This window comes from Dipodomys merriami, unplaced genomic scaffold (assembly GCF_024711535.1).
Source record: "Dipodomys merriami isolate MVZ:Mamm:240054 unplaced genomic scaffold, mDipMer1.0.p SCAF_2537, whole genome shotgun sequence".
Lineage (NCBI taxonomy): Eukaryota > Metazoa > Chordata > Mammalia > Rodentia > Heteromyidae > Dipodomys > Dipodomys merriami.
The window spans coordinates 1-24,287 of record NW_027203979.1 but is presented as its reverse complement, the minus strand read 5'-3'; the positions used below and the strand labels follow the sequence as shown (position 1 = coordinate 24,287).

At 37.1% G+C, this 24,287-nt stretch overlaps 1 pseudogene; it reads right to left on the bottom strand.

Moving 5' to 3' along the window:
- Positions 1-14,337: 14,337 nt before the first annotated feature.
- Positions 14,338-14,436, bottom strand: LOC138836707 (U6 spliceosomal RNA; annotated as a pseudogene).
- Positions 14,437-24,287: the final 9,851 nt, after the last annotated feature.

Sequence of the window (24,287 nt, the reverse complement as noted above, 5' to 3'; positions counted from 1 at the left end):
TAAGAGAACTCACAATTGGACATATGAGTTTTAAGAGCTTTCTAATAGATCCATTATTTATTGGTACCCAACATTAGAAAAAAAAATGTATAATGTAGTACTAAAATAGAAGTCCTTTACATGAATGACTAGTTACATTCCATGTTTTTTTAAAGACACTTGTTTTCATCTAAAAAAATAGGCCTGTCTATTTTCTTCATGTGGTTTCAATGATTGAAGGTGCTTAATGAAAATAAAAATATATTAGTAGTTCTTTGCTATCAATTAAATCTCACTTTTTCTTTTTGGAGAATATAATGGTCAAAGCAATAGTTGAGAATCAGCAAGCAATTGTTCAGCATCATGCTTCCAGTGCAAGTGGATCAACAGTAAGTAATGCTCAATACCATTTTCCACAAAGTTTTGTCACAGATACAATCGGCCTGCCTTCTTTTGCTGCTTTCCTAGACTGGATCTATTCCTTCATTGTAAGTGAAAAGTGTGATTCAACTGATTTTATAGAGATCTGTTCCTAGAATTAGCAAGGATTTAGATTCTTGTCTGCAATAAGATTAAACCTACGTCTCTTCATGTAGGCTGCTAAAAATGTATTTACCAAATTCAAGTAAATACATAAACTCTATTTCCATCTTTTTTAAAACATAAAATTCTGTTTGCTCTATAAATTGATCAGAGGCATGCATTTGTGGCTATCTAGGTCATTGCACATCTGTCTCTCTTCCTCTCTCTTTAATGTTTCTCATAGATAATAGGATTGCTCTAAAATTATTGTAATTTATTTTGCTTTTATATTTTTGGTTGCATCATTTTACTTTCTGCTCTGCCATTTCCCAAATCATTTATATAAAAGGCATTATTTCATCTTTTCTCATTCATAGAATAAGCTGCACATGAAGACACTACTGGTCCTTATTTTCAGTCTGTATCTTTGAATATGGAGGAAAATCTTTCCTCTGCTATCCATCAATTCCCTACTCTCCAATTAGAATAATTTCAAATAGTAAAAATGGAAAAAGGGAAAATAAATCATGTTGAAAAAACAGCTGCAGAAAAGTCACAGGATTTTTCTGAACAGTTCAACTAATGTGAACTATTAGGGAAATACATGGACGCCTCATTCCCACTGTCACTCAAAGTCTCTAGTTAGGCAATTCTTAGGAATATGAGGAACTTGATGAAAAAGTGAGGAATGATATCAATTGCAAAAAAAATGGAGTAAGATCCATGCAAATTTCTTCTTTGGGCTGCTGAAAATAATCAGGTTATTACAGTGTGGAGACTACTTTCCAAAAAGGCCACTCATGTGAATACTAGGGATGACGATGAGTATACCCATATTCATCAGGAAGCCTACAGTGGACACATAGACAATGTCCATGAGTTGTTGGCTCAAGCGGCAGATATTCATGCAATAACTGTAGATGGTTGGATAACCCTGTGCAGTGCTTATATGTGGAATAATACTAGAGTGGCTTTTTTCTTACTTCATCATGATGCAGATACCAATGACTCCCTTGCATCTTGCTGCTGGGAATAGAGATAGCAAAGATATTTTGGATCTGCTTCTGTTGAACCATTATGTCAAATCAGGTCTGAAAAACAACTTGGAAGAAACTGTATTTGATATTGCCAAAAGGATAAGTATGTATCACTATCTCTTTGAAGTTTTGCAAGGCTGCACAAATTGCTCTCCTAAGTCATAATGGTTTGGTTAAGTTTATTAAATTTCAAAAATGCCATTGCATTCTTTGTTTCCATACAAAATATTTTCACAATCTAAATAACAACAATAGCTTATTGTAACAATTAATGGATTCCATGGAAGTCTTCCAAGTGAATTGCCTGACTTTGATTTCAAAATGTATTCAAGAGTTAGTTGTGTATATCTATAATGATTTCTGGAGAGTTTTGCTATTTTTATTGTAATTAAGTGGTTACATAATTTCCCTAATTTCACAGTATTGTGGAATAGTGATGCTCAGTTAAAGTCACAAACACATTCTAACATTTCTGGAGCAAATTGTTTATCACAGTCTATAACATTTATGAGTTCTATGAGCTTTGCGATACAGTTATACCTTCCACATTGGTTGGTATGTACATTTCTTTTGTTTTGCATAACATCAGCTGTTCCTGTTTTCCCACTTGTTTCCTCCCTCCCATCCCTGCCATTAACTTGCTTAGTTCATTTTGGTCAATGTCCAGTGCAGCTGATGGGTTTTTCCCTGATTCCTTCTAGTTCTATGTCGTCTTCCTGGTTCCCCTCCATTGTACACATATACAACATACATGTGATAAGCAGCATGGGGTTATTTAGTAGAGATTCGATCAGATTGTTTCTTAAGTCCTGTTAATTTTGTCGTATTACCTAACATTTTGGTTTTAACATCTACTTATCAGGGAGACCATGTACCGTTTGTCTCTTTGCTCTTGGCTTACCTTGGTCAACATAATCACATTCTAGCTCCATCCATTTCCCTGCAAATACCATTATTTTGTCATTTCTAATGGCTGCATAATATTACATTGTGTACAGATACCACAATTTTGGGATCCATTCATCTGTGGTGGGACATCTGGGTCGTTTCCATACCCTGGTTATTACGAGCAGTATGGCAATAAACATGGAGGTGCATGTGTCCTTGTATACTGGTTCCTGTTGTTCAGGATGGATGCCTAGAAGTGGTATGACTGGGTCATAAGGGAGGACAATATTTAGCTTTCTTAGGACCCTCCAGACTGTTTTCCAAATTGGTTGTATAAGTGTACATTCCCAACAGCAGTGTAGTAGGGTTCCTTTTTCTCTGCATACCCTCCAGCATTTGTCATTGGCTGACTTGAGGATGTGGGACATTCTGACTGGGGTAAGGTGGTATCGCATGGTTGTGTTTATTTACATTTCCTTCAAAACCACATTTCCTAATGTGTTTCTTTGACATTTTTATCTCTTCTTCTGAGAAGTCTCTCTTTAGTTCCCTTGTCCATTTAGTAATTGGTTTGTTAGCTCTGGGAGGGATTAGTTTCTTGAGTTACCTGTATATACTGGATATTAACCCCTTGTTGGATATACTGCTGGTAAATATTTTTCCCAATTAATTGGTTGTCTTTCTTGCTTGGTTGTGATAGGTTTAGCTTTGCAGAAGCTTTTTATTTTAAGGTAGTCCCATTTGTCGTGTCTCACTCCAATTTGTTGTGACCCTGGGACTCTATTCATGAAATTCTTTCCTGGGCCTATAAGTTCAAGTGTCTCTCCTACTCTGCCTGCAGAGATTTCAGAGATTCAGGTTTAATACTAAGGTCTTTAATCCATTTTGAGCTGATGTTGGTGTATGGTGATATGCTGGGGTCCACTTTTTTCTTCTGCATGTGGCCACCCAGTTTTCCCAGCACTAGTGGTTGAAGAGGCTGTGTTTCTTCCATCGTCTGTCTTTGGTTCCTTTGTCAAATATCAGCTGACTGTAGGCATGTGGATTTATTTCTGTATCTTCTATTCTATTCTATTGGTCTTCGGTTCTGTGTTTGTGCCAGTACCATGCTGTCTTTGTTATTAGGGCTCTATAGTAGAGTTTGAAGTGCGACATGGATATAACTCCCATGTTGTCTTTATTTGCTAGAATTCTTTTGGATATTCTAGGTTTTTGTGGTTCCATATGAATTTTAGGACTGTTTTCTGTATTTCAGAGAAATACATCATTGGGATTTTAATAGGAATTGCATTGAATTTGTATAATAATTTGGGCGGAATTGCCATTTTCACTATATTGTCTGCCTATCCAAGAGCATGGGAGGTCTTTCCATTTCCTAGTATCTTCTGTAATTTTTTTCTTTAACTTTTTATAGTTTTCATTGAATAGTTCTTTTACATCTTTGGTTAGGTTAATTTCTGAATATTTTATTTTGGGGGATGTTATTGTGAATGGGCTTGCTTTCCTTTATTTCTCTCTCTGCTTTTACATTGTCAGTGTACAGGAAGGCAACTGATTTTTGTGGGTTTATTTTGTATCATACTACTTTGCTGAAGTGATTTATGATTTCTAAGAATTTGGGGATGGAATTTTTGGAATCGTGAAGGTATAGTATGATGTCACCTGCAAAAAGGGATAGTTTAATTTCTTCTTTCCATATACAGATCTTTTATGTCTTTTTCTTGCCTTATTGACCTGGCTAAGAGTTCCAGGGCTATATTGAACAGGAGAAGAGACAGTGGGCATCCTTGCCTTGTTCCTGATTTTAAGAGAATTGGTTGTAGCTTTTCCCCATTAAGTATAGTACTAGCAATTGGTCTGTCGTAAATGGCTTTTAATGTTTTAAGAAATGTTCCTTCTATTCCTATTGCCTCCAGAGCTTTTAGCATGAATGAATGTTGAATTTTATCAAAAACCTTTTCTGCATTTGTGGAGATAATCATGTGATTCTTGACCTTGGCTCTGTTGATGTGTTGGATTATATTTATTGACTTATGTATGTTAAACCATCCCTGAATCTCTGGGATGAAGCCTACTTGGTTTTAGTGTATGGTTTTTTTTAAGGGGTTTCTGGATTCTGTTAGCTAGAATCTTGTTAATGACCTTTGCACCTGTGTTCATCAAGGAAATTGGCCTGTAATTCTCCTTTTTGGTTGGGTCTTTGCCTGGTTTGGGGATGAATGTGATATTGGCTTCGTAGAATGTGTTTGGGACAGCTCCCTCCTTCTCTGTTTCTCTGAAGAGCTTGAAGAGTATAGGTGTTAGTTCTTCTTTAATGGTCATATAGAATTCTGTTGCGAATCCATCTGGTCCTGGGCTTTTTTTGTTGTTGGAAGACCTCGGATTGCTTCATATATCTCCTTGTAGGATATTGGCTTATTTAATTGATTTACTTCTTCCTTGCTCAATTTGGGAAACTTGTATTTCTCTGAAAATGCATCCATTTCTGCCAGGTTTTCTTTTTTTAGAGGGTATAACTTTTCACAGTAGTCTGTTAAAATTGTTTGGGCATCTTGGGTACATGTTGTGATTTTTCCCGTGGCATCCCTAATCCTGTTAAAATGGGTTTCCTCTCTTCTTTTTTAAATTAATCTTGCCAAATATCTATCAATTTTATTTATGTTTTCAACCAGCTTTTTGTTTGGTTAATTTTGGCTATGATTCTCCAATTCTCTATTTCAATAATCTCCGCTCTTAGTTTGGTTATCTGGCTCTGTTTAGTAACTTTAGGTTCCATTTTTTCATGTTTTTCTACCTGTTTTAATTGCAACATGAGATTATTTTCTTGGTCTGTCTCTATTTTCTTGATGTGGGCACTGATGGCAATAAATTTGTCCATCAGGACTGCTTTTGCTGTGTCCCAAAAGGTTTTTGAGAGGTATTTTCATTTTCATTGAGTTGTAGGAATTTTTTAATTTCTTCTTTAATCACTTCCATTACCCAGGCATTGCTTTGAAGTGAGCTGTTCAATTTCCATGTATTTGAGTAATTTCTGCAGTATGTTTTGTTATTGAGAACTAGCTTGATTCCACTATGGTCAGATAGGATACAGGGGATTATGTCAATCTCCTTGAATTTGCTTAAGTTTATTGCATGAACTATTATATGGTCTATTTTGGAGAAAGTACCATGAGGTTCTGAGAAGAATGTGTACTGTGTTGTTTTTAGGGTGAAATACTTGGTAAATGTCAGTTCTGCTTGAAGTATGGCCTCATTAATTCGATAGCTTCTTTGCCAATACTCTGGTTGGTAGACCTGTCCTTTGGTGAGAGTGGGGTGTTAAAAGTCTCCTAGTATTATCATATTGGATCTATTTTATTCTGTAAGTTTGAGAGTATTTGCTTAACATATTTGGGTGCACCGATGTTTGGGGAATGATAGGTAGATGATGGTAATATCCTCCTCTTGTATTGTTCCCTGTATTAATATGTAGTGTCCATCCTTGTCTTTTTGTATTGATTTTAGTTTATTTTTTTACTGTTGATTGGATCTTTTTTTAATTTTTTATTGTACAGATACTATACAGAGGGTTACAGTTACATGAGCAAGGTAATGAGTACACTTCCTATTGAACATTGTAACCCCCTCTATTGTTTTCCCCATACCATCCCTTCCTTCCTTACTTCCCTGAGGTTCTTTTTTTTTAATTGTGATTAAGTGATTACATAACTTCCCAAATTTCACAGTATTGTGAAATAATGATGCTCATTTAAAGTCATAAGTTCATTCTAACTTTCCTGGAGGAAATTGTCTATCACATTCTATAACATATAACGGTGTACACAATACAACATACATGTGATCAGCAGTATGGGGATATTTAGTAGTGTTTCGACCAGATGTGTGGGAGTTCTTTCTTTCTTAAGCCTGTTAATTTTGTCGTATCACCTAACATTTTGTATTTAGCATCCACTTATAAGGAAGACCATGTACCGTTTGTCTCTTTGCTCTTGGCTTACCTTGCTCAACATGATCACCTTCTAGCTCCATCCATTTCCCTGCAAATGCCATTATTTTGTCATTTCTAATGGCTGCATAATATTCCATTGTTTGTAGATACCATAATTTTTGGATACATTCATCTGTGGTGCTGCATCTGGGTTGTTTCCATATACTAGCTATTGTGAACAGTGCTGCAATAAACATTGAGGTGCACGTGTCATTGTATATTGGTTCCTGTTGTTCAGGGTAGATGCCTAAAAGTGGTATGACTGGGTTATAAGGGAGATCAATCTTTATCTTTCTAAGGACCCTCCAGAGTGCTTTCCAAAGTGGTTGTATAAGTGTACATTCCCACCAAAGTGTAATAGTGTTCCTCTTTCTCCACATCCCCTCCAGCAATTGTCGTTGGCTGACTTGAGGATGTCAGACATTCTGACTGGGGTAAGGTGGTATCTCATGGTTGTCTTTATTTGCATTTCCTTCATCACCAGGGATGATGAACATTTCCTCATGTGTTTCTTTGCCATTTTTATTTCTTCCTCTGCAAAGTCCCTCTTTACTTCCCTTGCCCATTTAGTAATTGATTTGTTAGGTTTAGGAGGGTTAGTTTCTTGAGTTCCCTGTATATACAGGATGTTAACCCCTTGTCTGATATGTTGCTGGTAAATATTTTTTCCCAATTAGTTATTTGTCTTTTTAGCTTGGTTGCAATAGATTTAGCTGTGCAGAAGCTTTTTATTTTAAAGTAGTCGCATGTGTTGAGTCTCTCCCCAATTTGTTGTGATCCTGGGACTCTGTTCAGGAAGTACCTTCCTGTGCCTATTAGTTCAAGTGTCTCTCCTACTCTGTCCTGCAGTAGTTTCAGAGATTCAGTTTTAATGTTAAGATCTTTAATCTATTTTGAGTTGATGTTGCTTCATGGTGATAGGCTGGGGTCCACTTTTAGTTTTCTGCATGTGGCAGCCCAGTTTTTCCAGCACTAGTGGTTGAAGAGGCTGTGTTTCTTCCATTGTATGTCTTTGGCTCCTTTGTCTAATATCATCTGGCTCTAGGCCTGTGGATTTATTTCTGGATCTTCTATTCTGTTCCATTGGTCTTCGGGTCTGTTTTTGTGCCAGTACCATGCTGTCTTTGTTATTATAGCTCTGTAGTATAGTTTGAAGTGCAGCATGGATATCCCTCCCATTTTGTCTTTATTCCCTAGAATTGGTTTGGCTATTCTAGGTCTTTTGTTGTTCCATATGAATTTTTGGACTGTTTTCTGTGTTTCAGTGATGTACATCATTAGGATTTTAATAGGAATTGCATTGAATTTGTATATTAATTTTGGCAGTATTGCCATCTTCACTATATTAAATTGACCTATCCAAGAGCGTGGGAGGTCTTTCCATTTCCTAGTGTCTTCTGAAATTTCTTTCTTTATCTTTTTATAATTTTCATTAAATAGTCCTTTTACATCTTTGGTTAGGTTAATTCCTAAATATTTTATTTTGGGGGAGGTTATTGTGAATAGGGTTATTCCCTTTATTTCCCTCTCTTCTTGTACATTGTCAGTGTACAGGAAGGCAGCTGATTTTTGTGGGTTTATTTTGTATCCTGCTACTTTGCCGAAGTGATTTATGATTTCTAAGAGTTTGGGGATGGAGTTTTTGGGATCATGAAAGTATAGTATCATGTTGACTGCAAAAAGGAATAGTTTAACCTCTTCTTTCCCTATGCGGATCCCTTTCATGTATTTTTTTTTTTTTTGCCTTATTGACCTGGCTAAGGGTTCCAGGACTATATTGAAGAGCAGTGGAGACAGTGGGCATCCTTGCCTTCTTCATGATTTTAGGAGAATTGGTTGTAGCTTTTCCCCATTAAATATAATATTGGCTATTGGTCTGTCATAAATGGTTTTATTGTTTTAAGAAATGTTCCTTCTATTTCTGTTTTCTCCAGAGCCTTTAGCATGAATGAATGTTGAATTTTATCAAAGGCCTTTTCTGCATCTGTGGCAAAAATCATGTGATTCTTTTTTTTTAATTTAATTTAATTTTATTTGTGAACATACTGTACAGAGGAGTTACAATTACATGGGCAGGGTAATGCTAAATCATGTGATTCTTGACCTTGGCTCTGTTGATGTGTTGGATTACATTTATTGACTTACAGAATAAAATAGATCCCAATACGATAATACTAGGAGACTTCAACACACTGCTCTCACCAAAGGACAGGCTTACCAACCAGAGGATTGGCAAAGAAGCTACCAAATTAAGTGAGGCCATACTTCAAGCGGAAGTAACTGACATATACCGAGTATTTCACCGTAAAACAACACAGTACACATTCTTCTCAGCAGCTCATGGAACTTTCTCCAAAATAGACCATATCATACTTCATGCAAGAAACTTAAGCAAATACAAAGGGATGACATAATCCCCTGTATCCTATCTGACCATGGTGGAATCAAGCCAGTAAAGCATACCGCAGAAATTTCTCTAATACATGCAAATTGAACAGCACACTCCTTAGCAATGCCTGGGTAATGGAAGAGATCAGAGAAGAAATAAAACATTTCCTACAACTCAATGAAAATGAAAAAAATCTCTCAAACAAACTTGTGGGACACAACAAAAGCAGTCCTGATGGACAAATTTATTGCCATCAGTGCCCACATCAAGAAAATGGAGACAGACCAAGTAAATAATCTCATGTTGCAATTAAAACAGCTAGAAAAACATGAAAAAATGGAAACTAAAGTTCCTAGACGGAGCCAGATAACCAAATTAAGAGCAGAGATTAACCAATTAGAAAATAAAAAAATTACAGCCAAAATTAACCTAACAAAAAGCTGGTTCGTTGAAAAAATAAACAAAATTGATGGATCGTTTGCAAGATTAATTAAAAAAGGAAGAGAGGAAATCCATTTTAACAGGATTCGGGATACCACGGGAAAAATCATAACACTACCCAAGATATCCAAACAATCTTAATGGACTATTTTCAAAAGTTATAATCTCTAAAGGAAGAAAACCTGGCAGATATTGATTCCTTTTTAGAGAAATCCAAGTTGCCCAAACTGAGCAAAGAAGAAACCAATTAAATAAACCAATATCCTACAACAAGATACAAGAAGCTATCAAAAGTCTTCCAACCAAAAAAGCCCAGGACCAGATGGATTCATAGCAGAATTCTATAAGACCTTTAAAGAAGAACTAATACCCACACTCCTCAAGCTCTTCAGAGAAACAGAGAAGGAGAGAGCTATCCCAAACTCATTCTACCAAGCCAATATCACACTCATCCCCAAACCAGGCAAAGACCCAACCAAAAAGGAGAATTACAGGCCAATTTCCTTGATGAACACAGGTGCAAAGATCCTTAACAAGATTCTAGCTAAAAGAATCCAGAAACACATTAAAAAAATCATACACTATGAGCAGGCAGGCTTCATCCCAGAGATGCAGGGATGGTTTGACATTGTAATGAATTTAATGACAAGTTTATTTTGTCAGATATAAGGATTGCTACGCCTGCATTCTTACTAGGTGCATTTGAATGGTAGATCTTTTTCCAACCCTTCTCTCTGAGTTTGTTTGCATGTTTGGCTTAGAGGTGGGTCTCCTGGAGGCAACAGATGGATGGGTCATGTTTTAGGATCCAAACTGCAGTTATTTTTCTTTTGATTGGTGAAGTAAGCCCGTTAATCTTTTTTTTTAATTTAATTTAATTTTATTTGTGAACATACTGTACAGAGAGGTTACAATTACATGGGCAGGATAATGCGTACATTTCTTACCAAGCATTGCAGCCTCCTCCTTTGTTTACCCTTCACATCCCTTCCCAGCCTCCCCCCTCCCCCCCAATCCCAATCCTTCTCCTTCCCCCCCCTTTCACCCCCCCACCCGCACCGACGTTGTAAAGCTCATTTTGGACATGACAACTTGTATTTCTCATTGTTGCAACAGGTCCACCTGTATGCTTAAACAACTGGTTTTTCCCCTTCTCCTCCACAAGTTATACTGACATCAAATATAGTGAAAGCAGGTGTTATACTGTGGGGGAGGGACATACAAAGCCACAAAGAGATAATCTTATAAATGCATTAGTAACACATGCATGAAAGAAAAAAAAAACATTAAAATACATATCTAAGGGTTCATTTTCCTGCCATCACGTTATCTGACCTTTTCCGCTTAACTCATACATCTACTAGATATTACCAATAAGGGAAACCATGGGACCTACATTTCTTTGGGCCTGGCTTACTTCACTTAATATAATTTTTTCCAAGTTTTTCCATTTCCTAACAAATGGGGCAATGTCATTCTTTCTGATGGAGGCATAGAATTCCATTGTGTATATATACCGCATTTTCTTGATCCATTCATCTACTGAGGGGCATCTGGGTTGGTTCCATATCTTAGCTATGGTAAATAATGCTGCAAAAGTGATAGTATAGAGAGATGCATTATGTTCACTGTTTTTCATCTTTCCTTTCCTCTGTCCTTGCTCAGATAGACTTCTATTAATGCCTGTCTGGGTGCAGGTCCCTGTTCCTGGTTGCTTTTCTCAGGTTGTGTTCAACCTCTTAGTAGTCTTTGTAATGCTGGCTTAATGTTTATGTATTAATTTAGTTTTTCTTTGCTATTAAAAATTTTCAGTTCTCCATCGAATGTGAATGCTAGCTTTTCTGAGTATATCAGTCTGGGTTGGCAGTTATTGGCTCTCAGGGCTCATGGAGTACTTTCCCAGGCCTTTCTTGCGTTCAGTGTTTGTGTGGAGAGATCTGTAGTGATTCTAATATTTTTCCTATAGTAGTATGGCTCCTTCTTCATTTTTGCTGCATGCAAGATTGTTTCCTTATCATTCAGATCTATCATTTATTCTATAATGTGTCTATAAGTGTTTCTCCTGGGATCCTGCTTGTTAGGTGTTCTATATGCTTCTGTTATGTGGGTAAGATGTTCTTTTTTCAGATGGGGAAAATTTCCACCGATTATCTTGTGAAATAGGTGTTGCAATCCCTTGCTTTGATATTCCTTACCTTCGTATATGAAGGTTAAATTTCTTGGCACTATCTGCTTGCCCTTGAATTTCCCTTTGGTATAATTTAAGTGATTTTTCCATATCTGTCATTTTTTGTTCCAGTTGATGTATTCTGTCTTCTGTATTACATTTTGTTCACTCTGTTAACTGTGTCTTCCATTGTGGTTTGCATGGAGGAAATGGACTCATTTTGATTTCAATGGATTCAATGTTGGTTTTCAAAATACTAACCTCACCTCTTAATGAGGTGTGTACTGCCTCTATTTTGTCACTTATCTCATGGCTTAGTGAGGTGTGTGCTACCTCTATTTTTGCATACATCTCCTGTTTGATGTCCTGCACCTCTTTTGGTATTTCGACCTGGTGTTCTTTCAACTTCTGGTCTATTTCTCACTTTATTTCTTGAGTCATTGCCTCCAGCATGTCTTGGATGTAGTGTTTGTCTTCCATTCCTGCTTCGCTCCCTGTGGGGCTCTCCCCTGGGTTGCTGCTGGCTTTTAGAGATAGCTTGCTATCCTAGGTGTTGATAAACCTTGTAATATTTCTCTGTGATTTTCTAATGGTTATTCAGGGATTATTGCAGACTAATCTGAAATTTTGTTTTGGTCAATAGGTGTCTGTCTTTGCTTGGTTACTGTTTCTGTGCTGGTAGAGAGACTCTGTACCTGATCTCGGTTCTGTTGGGGGCCGACCTCCAGCTGCTGGTCTGACCCACAGAGGGTTCTCGGCGCTCTGCTGTAGATCACTGGCAGTTCCTGACTTTAGAAGGGTTGAGCAGCCTAGACTGCTCCTGTTTGTTCCTAAAGGTGCTCTTGGCAAGTTCGGATGTGCTGGATGTACTCTCCCAGATGCTGGAGTCTGCTATGGTCTCCTGATGTTTTGTTTTGGTTTACTTTTTTGGCTATTTGTGGGCTTGATCTCTGGTCTTGGGTGCTGTCCCTCAGCACTTCAGCTCAGGGCTGGCACCCTACCATTTGACCCAAAGCACCACATCTGGCCCTTTCTGCTTATGTTTTGCTGAGGAATCAGATCCAGGGCCTCTTGCAAGCACTGTACTGCTGAGCACCTTACCAGCCTGAGCTCCTGACTATTATCGGTTGCTGGAGGCCTGTGTTGTTCAATTCCTAGCCTAGAATACATGGGTCAGGTTCTTGTGAAGTTTGGGCTTCTCTTGTCCTGAACCCCCCGCATCTTTTGCTGTCACAGGCATGATTACCAGGAGTGCAGTTCCCTGTTTTTCTCCCTTCTGCTGAGGTGTATGCTCAGCTTCTGATTTCAGTTGGGAGGAGTTGGTTATGTTGCACAGGCACCAGATACCCAGGCCTGGTCCCAGACCCCAGCCTGGGCACACTTGTTGGACCTGTGCTGCTGTGTATCCCACCTAGATTACACAGCTTTGAGTACACAGTTCAAATTTCTTCCACCGTTGGGTGTCTTGACCCAGTGGCGCTGTTCCAGGCTTGGGCATTTAAGCTTCCTTCCAGGGTCTCTCTTGTTCTAGCCTGGCCAGCTGAGTGTGATCAATGGGCGGGTGGAGCTCTTGAAAAGTTTCTAGTTTTAATGGGTCCTGTGGTGCAGGTTTTGGGGTAGGGGGTCTGGGGATTCCCACCAGCTCTGGTCTCCCTTGAGGAATACAGTGTCCCCTGCGGGGTACTCACCCTGGAGCTAGTTGTTTCTGTGTGATGTAGGTTGTTGGTTGCCATTGCAGTCAGAGTTCAATTGAGGTGGTTGTGGGCTAGGCTGAGAGGTGGTGGCTCTGTGTGTTTCTATTCTGTCACGGCCTCCTTTGACACTGTTTGGGTCCACTCCACGGGATGGGCCTCCGGCGTCCACCAGAGGGGTGGGGAGGGGCCTCTGTGCAGGTTCTGATTGCTGGGGTTTGTCTCTGTTTGCGATCTCTGGATCAGCACCAGTTCCTCTCAGTTCTGCTCTGGTCTTCTGTGGGCATCTCATGTATCTCTGAAGTTCCTGCCATGGGGCTGAGTGGCTTTGGTGGGATGGACCCTCTCTGCTCCAATGGAGAGTGAGGGGAAGAGGTGGGATCTTTGTGTAAGTTCCCTGCTCAGAGGTTTCTTCATTCATCAGGATCAGCCAGTCTGACACTGATACCCCAGGGGTCTTTGGTACGGGTGATCTGCAGACAACTCCCTGTGTCTCTGGGCCACCGGCAGCTCCCACCAGGCTGGGCTGGCCATGGCTTGGCACGCTGCTTTGTGACCAATAGACGTTGGGGGAGAAGTCTTCAAGCTTCTCTGTTGTGAAATTCTTCTTTTCAACTCCTGTTTTTCTCTGGATGTTGATTTTTTTTGTTGTCGGTCTCTTGGGGAGATTAAACGTTGGAACTCAAACTCTCTTTTTGGTTGGGGAGAGCTGTGGCATTCCCCTACTTCCCCATCACCATCTTTGACCCCCTCGAGTTTTTGCTTTTTTTATTCAGAAATAATTTTAATTTATCTGTTGAAATGAGTACTAAAGAAACTAAAGATATTTCTGGTGCTTATGAGAAAAATTATACTTTAAAATATTCTGTATTCTGTTTGTATAATGCCCATAATCTATTTTCTTCTTTCCTAGATAAAAGACTTTGAATTCTACATTGTTTTATAATATATAGGTTCATTAATAAATGTGTCCTTTCAAATTGCATATCATACCAAAACAGTTTAAGATTCCTTTTTTACTAGGTACTTATAGTATATTTCATTGGAATAAAATGACAATGTTGTCTAATTTTAAAAGTTTTATAACGATTATGCTATGTAAAGGCCTTTCTAATGTGAAGATTTAATACACTGATGTCAAACTTTTATTTATATGAATTACATTTATTGTTACATTTCTAATTTTGTAATCAACTTTTTAATAATTGTTTTTCATTTCTTGCATCTGAAGAATGAAAAATCTGGAATAATTCACAGATTTTCATATCATCCTTTGCAATTGCCATGTTAATCTCTGTATTGGTGTAATTTGGGTACATGTGCTGCTAAAGCATGTAATGTCTTCTAAATTTAGGTAGTTAATGATGCAATATTTATACAGGATTATATCCTTGGGTGCCTGTTTGTAACAAGGAAACCTTATTGTTCCTAACAATTTTACTGATCTTATTTCCCTAAAATTCTGTGTATAATGGAAAATAATTATATTGTTCAGTTGATTGCTCACGTTTGTATTTTTTTTGTCAATGACTATTTTAAATCGTTTTCATTTTAGTTTAATCATACTTTGAAGCATTTTTAGCTAGGTCCAAAGGGGATGGCTTTTTCAAGTACTTATTTATTCAACTGAGTTTGCTCTGTGTAGCTAATGGATTCAAAGAGCTACTTGTAAACTTCTGCAGCTGAAATTTTCCCAAATGAGGTCTCATTGGCACAAATGTCTACCTGACACTTTACCCTTTTTCCATGTAGGATCAGACCAACCAGAATGTCTTACCCTGATTGCGTAAATTGTCTTACTTGAACAAAATAAATGTTAGTTCCAAGGGATCATATGTATATCCCTCCCCCACAGTATAACCTCTGCTTTCACTATATTTGATGTCAGTATAACTTGTGGAGGAGATGGGGAAAACCAGTTGTTTAATGACACAGGTGGACCTGTTGCAACAATGAGAAGTACAAGTTGTCATGTCCAAAACTAGCTTTACAACGTCGGTGCGGGGGGGGGGGGGTGGAAGGGGGGGAGGAGAAAGATTGGGATTGGGGGGGTATGGGGGAGGCTGGGAAGGGATGTGAAGGGTAAACAAAGGAGGAGGCTGCAATGCTTGGTAAGAAATGTACGCATTATCCTGCCCATGTAATTGTAACTCCTCTGTACAGTATGTTCACAAATAAAATTAAATTAAATTAAAAAAAAATAAAAAGTTTCTCTCAAAAAAATAAAAATGAATATTTCAGACAGAACTTTTCAGACTGGAAGGTTTTTATCAAAATATAATTGTTTATTATCCCTACCATTTCAAAAGTAGCTAAAGCCAAGAAAGTGAAAAAATTGTTCATATGCATGATTACCTAATGTCCTGGCCTGTCTACCTACCAACCAGGCAGGAACTTAGACTACTGCCTTTCTATCACCAAATATTTTCATAGCTCCAGGAGAAATCCATATGTTTCTCCTTGTTATTAGGCCTTAAATTTGTAATGTTTCCTCTTGCCTCCAGTCTGTAAATCTACAAAAGTTAAAGGTTTAAGTCTAACTCTATCAAACACTGAGGTAGAGATAATGGAAAAATACTTTAAAACAGAGTTGCTTTTGATTCCCTAACCAAAACAGAGCAATGCAAAACATGTGCCATTTTATTATATTATATTTAGTTATATATTTTATATTTATATGTGCTGAATTTATATTTCACACAGTGAAACTTACTAGAATCAATTGATAATTTGATAAATAAATTGATATTTATTTATTCCAATAAATAGAATTGGAATATAAAAAATTAGGTTTATAATATATATTAGAATATAAAAAGTATCAATGCAATGTCTTCGGTATAAACTTGTGATGCCTTCTAAGTGTTCATGGTCTTCTGAATTCACATTTTTAAAAATCAATGTTGTTTTCCTCTAATCTCTAAGAGATTTTACTCTGATGCTCTATTTATTGTTTTAACTCACTGGTCCCAAACTGTTTTTCTACATATTTCTGATGCATTCCTACATATTATACTCCAATTGTGCTACTATGATATCTAAAAGACATTATTCTTCTATAGACCCATGGGTCCTAATATCTTATGGCTGGGTTACCTGCATCATCAGATAACAGGGGCAAGACTTCTCACCTAGGCCTACGCAACATGCCAGCAGACAGTAACTGAAAATCCATCTCAATTTCTCATTTCTTATATTTCAGGGCTTCAATTCCTCGAGAAACAAGAATTAGCAGCAAGCAACTGTGTAATGTAAGGCAACTTAAAATGAAAGATGAAGTCACAAAATCGAGAGAAATTACTGTATTTCAAACTGAATTTACAGATGACCAGCCCATATGAGTGAACAAGATCAGAAAGTGTCACAAGATTATTTTTAATACCCCTCCCCTAATGACTAATGTAATATTTCAGTCCAGCATAAGTGGGCCCAAAAAATAGTTCCTGGAAGGATAGATCTGTGATTGATCTACCATGGTCAGGAAAACGACTTAGAGGTTAAATGTAATTCAGCAAAACATTAATTGAGAAGATCGTTTGTGCTTCAAAACACTGGTACTTTAGTACAACTTGGTTCTGTGGTATAAAAATGTTGTCATTCTCAAACCAACCTACATTTAATCTCCTGAAAGTGTATTCCTTTTCAAAGAAACTTTTTGAAATCACACTTACCAAAACAACATTTGATAAGTAGATGACACTTAGTGACATTACAAGTTTTTCAAGTGTAGGGAGTAAGTTATAATAGAGTTGATTCATTTACCCAGCACTATTGTCAGACAGGTTCAACCATTCATTAAAGTCTAGAAATAGTACCACGCACCATTTGTGTTGCTCAGTAGGTGCCTTCCAGAAATGTGTTAAATAGGTCAGCCTCCCATATTTCAACCCTAAACATTAGCTAATAAAGTAAATTTCATCACTTAATAAGGGGCATTTTAAAAAGTCACAAATACTTGCCTTATCATATGCTGTTTTGTTTTCCCTCTGTCTAACACAGTAAGAAATATGTCTTTAATTCTTGAATATGGGTACTCATCTGAGATGTGACAAAATCTATCTTCTATTTCTATCATATTCTTCTATAGTAGTATATGTTACTTTTCTTCTTTTTCCAAAACTTATAGGTAGTAGAAAGTTTTATTCCATGTAAAATAAAATAATCACACATCATTGTACAAAACCATTTATAAAAACTGGTAGTTAAGAATATATTCAAAGCCATTTTTAAACTTTCTTGTTGACTAATGATTAATCTTCAAATGGATGAGAATATAATCATGTCTAAGTGTTTCAAATCTCCAGTCTTGCAAATTGTTATTGCAGATGAATGAATTATGGAAATATAAGATGACATTAGTTCAAGTATGTGCAGGACTGAAACTCCATGGAATGTATATAAACCTTTCAAATATTAACAGACAGTTTAACAGAATGACTATCAGGAAGTTGAAACCAGAGAGCCATAATAGTAAAGACATAGAATGAATGAAAAATGGAACAAGTGGCAAGTACAGCTAGAATACTCAATGTACATATTTGAGAAAGAAGTGGTAAATCAGAAATAAATCTTGGAGAAGGGGGTGGTTGAGAATGATAGATGGTGTCACTGTGATCCAGGAGCAATGGATAATTAGTTGGACAAATTTAATTGTAAGACACCTGCTCAAACTTTGGAAATTCAGTTAAAAACACAAAAACACATAAAAATCACAACCAAACAGCAATCTGTAGGGAGTATGAATATGACCTCTCAAAAATTTTAAGCAGTTAATGGAGGTAAGTCTTAGTAAAAGCAAACAAAGATGTTCAAAGAGGGTAGTTTGGCATAGGGGAGGATTCTGAACAGATTTAAATAGATTATCTAAGGTTATAAATCACCTATATCTGCTGCAAATATTATCTTTCTTCTATGAGTTCTCTTTGTCTGAACTTGATACTCCAGTCCTGAGCCACAATTGATAGCTTGGAAAAATGTAATGGAAGAAACAAGATGAAGAACCCATTACTCCACTGTAGAGAAAACAATCCTCTATTTTTTCTCTCATCTCTCTTCACTACATTTTATTCATACTTTTAGGTCAATTCATTTTGAATTACATTTTCCTTCTTTATTCTGGCAAAGTATTTGGTCAAATAATTCACTAAAAGTTATTTGCCATTTTTTTTGATTATGCTGTTTAATTGACTAAGTGAGTCCATTAAACTTTCCTCTTGCATTTGGTTGCCATGAAACAACATCTATGTTAATGAGGACAAATCTAATGTAAAAATTGTCTCCAGAAAACCAATCCAAGAAACTGTGATTACAAATACTTTGCTAACTTTTTTTTTCCTTTACCTTGAAAGTCTCCTTGTGTCTAAATTGCCCAGAAAAATAGGTACTCCATCACTTTTTGTTTCAATCAATTCTAAACTCAAGGATATATTTTGCTAACAAGATGTTTAGAGGAAGCCAAAAAATACTCCATTTTTATCTTCTCACTTAAGACTCTCCTTAGATACCATATCAGGAACAGTGAAGTTTTTCTTTGCAAAATTATTTCAATATATTATTTTTCTCTTGTTCTTGCATTTGCTCACCAAGATGTATGGAGAAGAATAGAGGTAAATCACCCATCCCTTAGAAGACAGGTCTGTTACAAAAGGACAACGCTTCTGTGTCCTACTTCTATGTCCTCCTCTAAGCAATTTCCTGATTTCCAATTAAACACAGCTTCTTGGCTATTGAAGCCTCACCCACTGGTTCATCTTCATCGTTTCTCTTTTAAAACTCTTTTAAGGGTAGAGACCCAGCTATATACACCAATCTGAAAAAGATCCCAAACCTCAAAATCTAAAGGAGTTTTATGACTCTTCAGGAGGACGATTGGGAGACCTAGGACCCCCCATGCCAATCGTTTGATCATCACATTCCTGCCTCGGTTTGTCCCCTTTCCTACTGGCCAATATTCGTCGGTGTAACTGATCTGGATATGACCCGGTGTCAGGAATGGTATTGGTTAGAGCCCCATTATTTTTTTTGTCTAGGAGACAACTCCTCCGCTACTTGCACTCTCAGCAATCACTGGCAACCCAATGACTCATATCCTTTTGCAGGTTTGGTACGTGTTCCCCCATTTATTGTTCTGGCTACTAATGACTCTCAGTTTTCCCAGGTTCAATTGATTCATCCGTGCACTAAAAGAGCAGTAGGATTGATCCTTGCAATCGGGTCGGCAATCACCGCTACTGTGGCTTCAGCTACCACCGCCATTATATTGCTGTCCCAAAGCGTGTCCACCGTGCAACAGATAAACCAGCTCATCCCTCAACTGTCATCCATAGAATTATAACATTTACAAGTTGCCAATCATCTTAAGGGATGCCTCATTGTGCTCCAACAACAAATAGACTTGCTCAAAGAACAGATTACGTTTCTTTGATTACAACAAGGAGGACTATGTAATGCTATGACTAATTCTGTCTGTCAGCTTTCCACTCCCGTACCCAATTTCACTGAACTTAGTAACTACATCAAAGGCCCTAAGTCCCTTAAGTACTTAAACTTCAACCAAAACCTGCTGCATGATGTTACCCACCTAAACCAGACCACCATTCAGCTTATTCCCTCTGTCTCCTTTTTAGAAGATGTGCTTAAAAAGTTACAACAATGGTTTTCGCCATCCTCTCTGGTCATCTGGGGAGGCCGTGCCCTTGTAGGGCTTACTCTCCTAGGAATTATTAAATGCTTGCACTCCCGGCAAAAATGCCTCCAATGACGGATCACCATAATGACGGTCCTTTTAAAAGAAAAGGGAAAATTTGTGGGTAGAGTCGGTCAGATCTGGTTGAGTCAGCTAGAGTAGCAGTTGAAGCACACTTCCTGCTCATAGAGACGTGACCCACAGGCACGTGTGCCTAGCTTTCCAGCCATGAGCTGTCCGTGCTCCCTACATGCCCCCGGGGGACCAATCAGTGCCTGTCACCAAGCAGCGCCCATCATCAACTCCCTGCTAAGTAATTGGCTGGGAAGGACTCAGGAGGTTGGGAAAGCTGGGGCTATAAAATCCCAACCCTTGTGCAGAAATAAACCAGACCTGCTTAAGCCTGTTCTCCCACGTGTGTTCCTTGAGTGCGTCGTTCACACTTACATCCTGCTGGAGATCTAGCCCTACAATGTAGCAATGGGGGAGGCCTTATAGTCCTTCACCTTCATTAGACTTGAAGCTAAGAATCTGTGATTAGTTGGAAATCAGGCAATAGCTAAGAGGAGGACAGAGAAATAGGACATAGGAGCATTGTCCTTTTGTAAAAGACAGTCATCCATAGGATGGGTGATTCCACTCTATTCTTCTCCATAGATCTTGTTGAGCAAATGCAAGATGAAGAGAAAAAATAATCTATTGAAATAATTTTGCAAAGAATAACTTCACTGTTCCTGATATGGTATCTAAGGAGATTCTTAAGAGAGAAGATAAAAGTGCAGTATTCTTCGGTTTCCTCTAAGCATCTTGTTAGCAAAATATCTTTGAGGTTGTAAGTGATTGATCCAAAAATTGGCAGAGTACTTATTTTTGAGGGCACTTTAGACACAAGAAGACTTTCAAAGTAAAAGAAAAAAGAAAAATGTATAGCTAAATATTTGTGATCACAGCTTCTTGGACTGGTATTTTGGAGACAAAGTTTTGCATTAGTGATTGTCCTCATTAACATTGATGCTGGGTTTCCGTGGCAACCAAATGCAAGGGGGAAGTTTAATGGACTCGCTTGGACAAGAAAACAGCATGATAGAAAAAAATGGCTAATAATATTTAGTGAATTATTTTGACCAATTACTTTGCCAGAACAAAGAAGGAAATATTTAATTCAAATCACTTGACTTAAACTTATGAATAAAAGTAGTCAATAGAAATGAGAGAAAACGTAGAAGACTGTTTCCTCTCCAATGGAGTAATGGGTTCTTGATCTTGTTTCTTCCATTCTATCTTCACAAGCTATCAAGTGTGGCTCAGGACTGGAATATCCAGTTCAGACCAAGAGAACTCGCAGAAGAAAATATTTGGAGCAGATGTAGGTGATTTATAACCTTAAACAATCTATTTAAATCTGTTAAAAATTCTCCTCTACCCCAAATTGCTCACTTCGAACAGCTTTGTATGCTTTTCCCAAGATTGTCCTTCATTAACTATTTAAAATTTTAAGAGGTCATAATCGTACTCTATAGAGATTTCTGTTTGGTTGTGATTTTTGTGTGTTTTTGTTTTTTGTTGTGTTTTTTCACTGAATTTCAAAAAGTTGTGAAAGTGTGTTACAAATATGTCCATCTAATTGTCCAATGTTCCGGGATCAGAGTCACTCCTTCTATCATTCTCAACCAACCCCGTCTACAAGATTTATTTCCGATTTACCACTTCCTTTCTCACATGTGTATATTAAGTATTCTAGCTGTACTTGCCCCTTGTTCCATTCTTCGTTCATTCTATGGCTTTATTATTATTCACTATTATTTATTTTCTCTTTTTTCATTTTTACTATTCTAAATTATTCTAACTGGAGAGTAGGGAATTGGTAGAGAGCAGAGGAAAGATTTTCCTCCATATTTAAAGGTAGAGACTGAAAATGAGGACCAGTGTTGTCTTCTTGTGCAGCTTATTCTAAGAATGAGAAAACAGGAAATAATGTCTTCTATGTAAATGGATTGGGATATGGCAGAGCAGAAAGTGAAATGATGCAACCAAAAATATAAAAGCAAAATAAATTAGGATAATTATGGAGCAATCATATTACCTATGAGAACAATGAAAGGGAGAGAAGAAGAAAGAGACAGATGTGCAATGATCTAGCTAGCCACAAAATCCATCCCTCTCATCAAATTATAGAGCAAATAAATTTATTTTTTAAAAGAGATGGAAATAGAATTTAAGATAAGATGTCTCCATTGTTTTTAATTATATTCTTATTATCTTAAATACTTGTACAAAGGAATTTTCATTCAACATATCAGTTTTTTTTAAGAAAAACGGTTCTTTATATAACTTTTCCACACCCTTCCAAACCTCACCCCACTTCAATTTTTTCTAGTTTCATACTATCTGCATTGAATATTACACCTTCACTCTCTTCCTCCATATTTCTCTTTATTCCTTCCTTTGGACTTCCACTCACATATTCCAAGTGATAGTTTCCTGGTATTCATTTTGTTGAAGTAAAGTTCAATTTTATAAGAAATTATACCTTTGAAATACTCCTCTGCAAATAGCATGCTTTGGTTAATAATTTTGTGTAAACTTGTATAAATTTCTAGCTTCCAAATATGGCTCTGACTTAGTTCCATTAATATATTTTTAGATCTATCCATTTTGTTGCAAATAATGTAACAGTCTTCAAAATGGATGGGTTCAATCCAATTGTGTATATGTGCCACACTTTCTCTAATCATCACTCTGCCAAAGGGCATCTGGGCTGTTTCCGTAACTTGGCTACAGTTAATAGTGCAGCAGTGAACATGATTTTGAAAGTGATTTTACTGTTACGCTATGGAATAATTCATCACTTCCTTTGTGGGAGCAATACTCTATCCAGTTTTCCAGAATAAGAACATCCTTCCCTTCATCTTCATCACAATGTATTGCAAGTCCTCAAAAACACACTTACCCCTACACTTACCCCTACAGGTCTCAATAAGCTAAAACACCACTGTGCCCATATTCTTTCAAAACATTTTTTTCATAATTGTACATATAATTTAGTGAGAACCTTCTATGTACTTTCCTAATGTGGGAATGAGGGACATGACAGAGTAAACGTAAGAAATATGCAACTTAATTAGTTATTATCATATTTATAATCATGTTCAGCTCTAATTCATAGCCTCACATAATATTATTTTAATCTTTATTTGATTACTTCATCTAACCCGTAAATTATATCAGGTGAGTTAAAAGCAAAGGCAAAAAGTGTGGTTTGGTTTTGACACCCTTGTTTGAGGTTGCACAACATGGGCAAATAGATGGATTGGAATTAATAGCTCTTATCCATTTTGTTAACGTAGAGATGATTTTCCCAACCTGATTCTTGAATTCATATTCCATTCAACAACAAGAAACATGTGATAATTTCCTTTGTTTTGCTCCTTATTAACTTTTTTCCATTTTATTTTACAATGGATGATTTCATGAATGTACTGTAGATACAAAAATATGTTAAAATATTTCTATCCGTATTTCATTGATATATACATACACACATATATTATGCAGGTTATAATGATAATGTATAATTTCAGTAACTGTACAATTTACTAAATTATTAAAACTATCGTTGGCTCATGCCTGGCATCCTGGTTACTCGGGAGGCTGAGATCTTACAATCATAGTTTGAAGCCATCCTGGGCAAGAATGTCCAGGAGCCTCTTATCACCAAACAACCAACAGAAAATCAGAATTGGAACTGTGGTTCAAATAGTAGAGTGGTAGCCTTGAGAGAAAAATCTCAGGGACATCATCCAGGTTCTTAGTTTAAGAAGTACAATCTACCCAAATAAAATCTATTTAATTTACACCTGTGTAATTAAAGTATTTCCATCACCCAAATGCACAACCATGATCATTTGCAAGGTAACTCTATTTTGTCTGAAGTACCATAAAATATTTTCACTTAAGTTAAAAGCATTGGAACATGGGTTCATTCTATCTCTCTCATGCATTTTTCTACTCAAATATTCAAATCTTACAATTATTCCAATTATTTAAAATCATAGCTTTTTACTTTAATACCCAAATATTAGAGTTTGAATTGAGTGTCTTGTGCCCCCTAAATGGATGTTCTTACCACTTTGTCTTGTCCCCAGCGCTAACTTATCCTGATTATTTTTCAGATCCTTGTGTATGACCTTGGGCTCAGTCCATGTTATGTTATTCTTCCTGGAATTTAGAATAACAGGTGCATGGCATTGTGTACTGATTTTTCTGTCCAGTCTGGGCTTTAACCTCTATCCTCTCAAGAGTAGACTCCCATGTAGTCAGGATTTTCATAAGTTTGTGATAGCTGATGTTTTTTTTAAGTCTTTGCATTTCCTGCAGGTTCTTGACTACTGAATTAATTTGTTTTCTTGGGTTGTGCTGTTTCATTTGAATGTATGTGTTGAGTTGTTCCTCACGTGTCCTTTTGTTTCTTTCAATCAAGTTCTTACTTAAAGTGCTGAG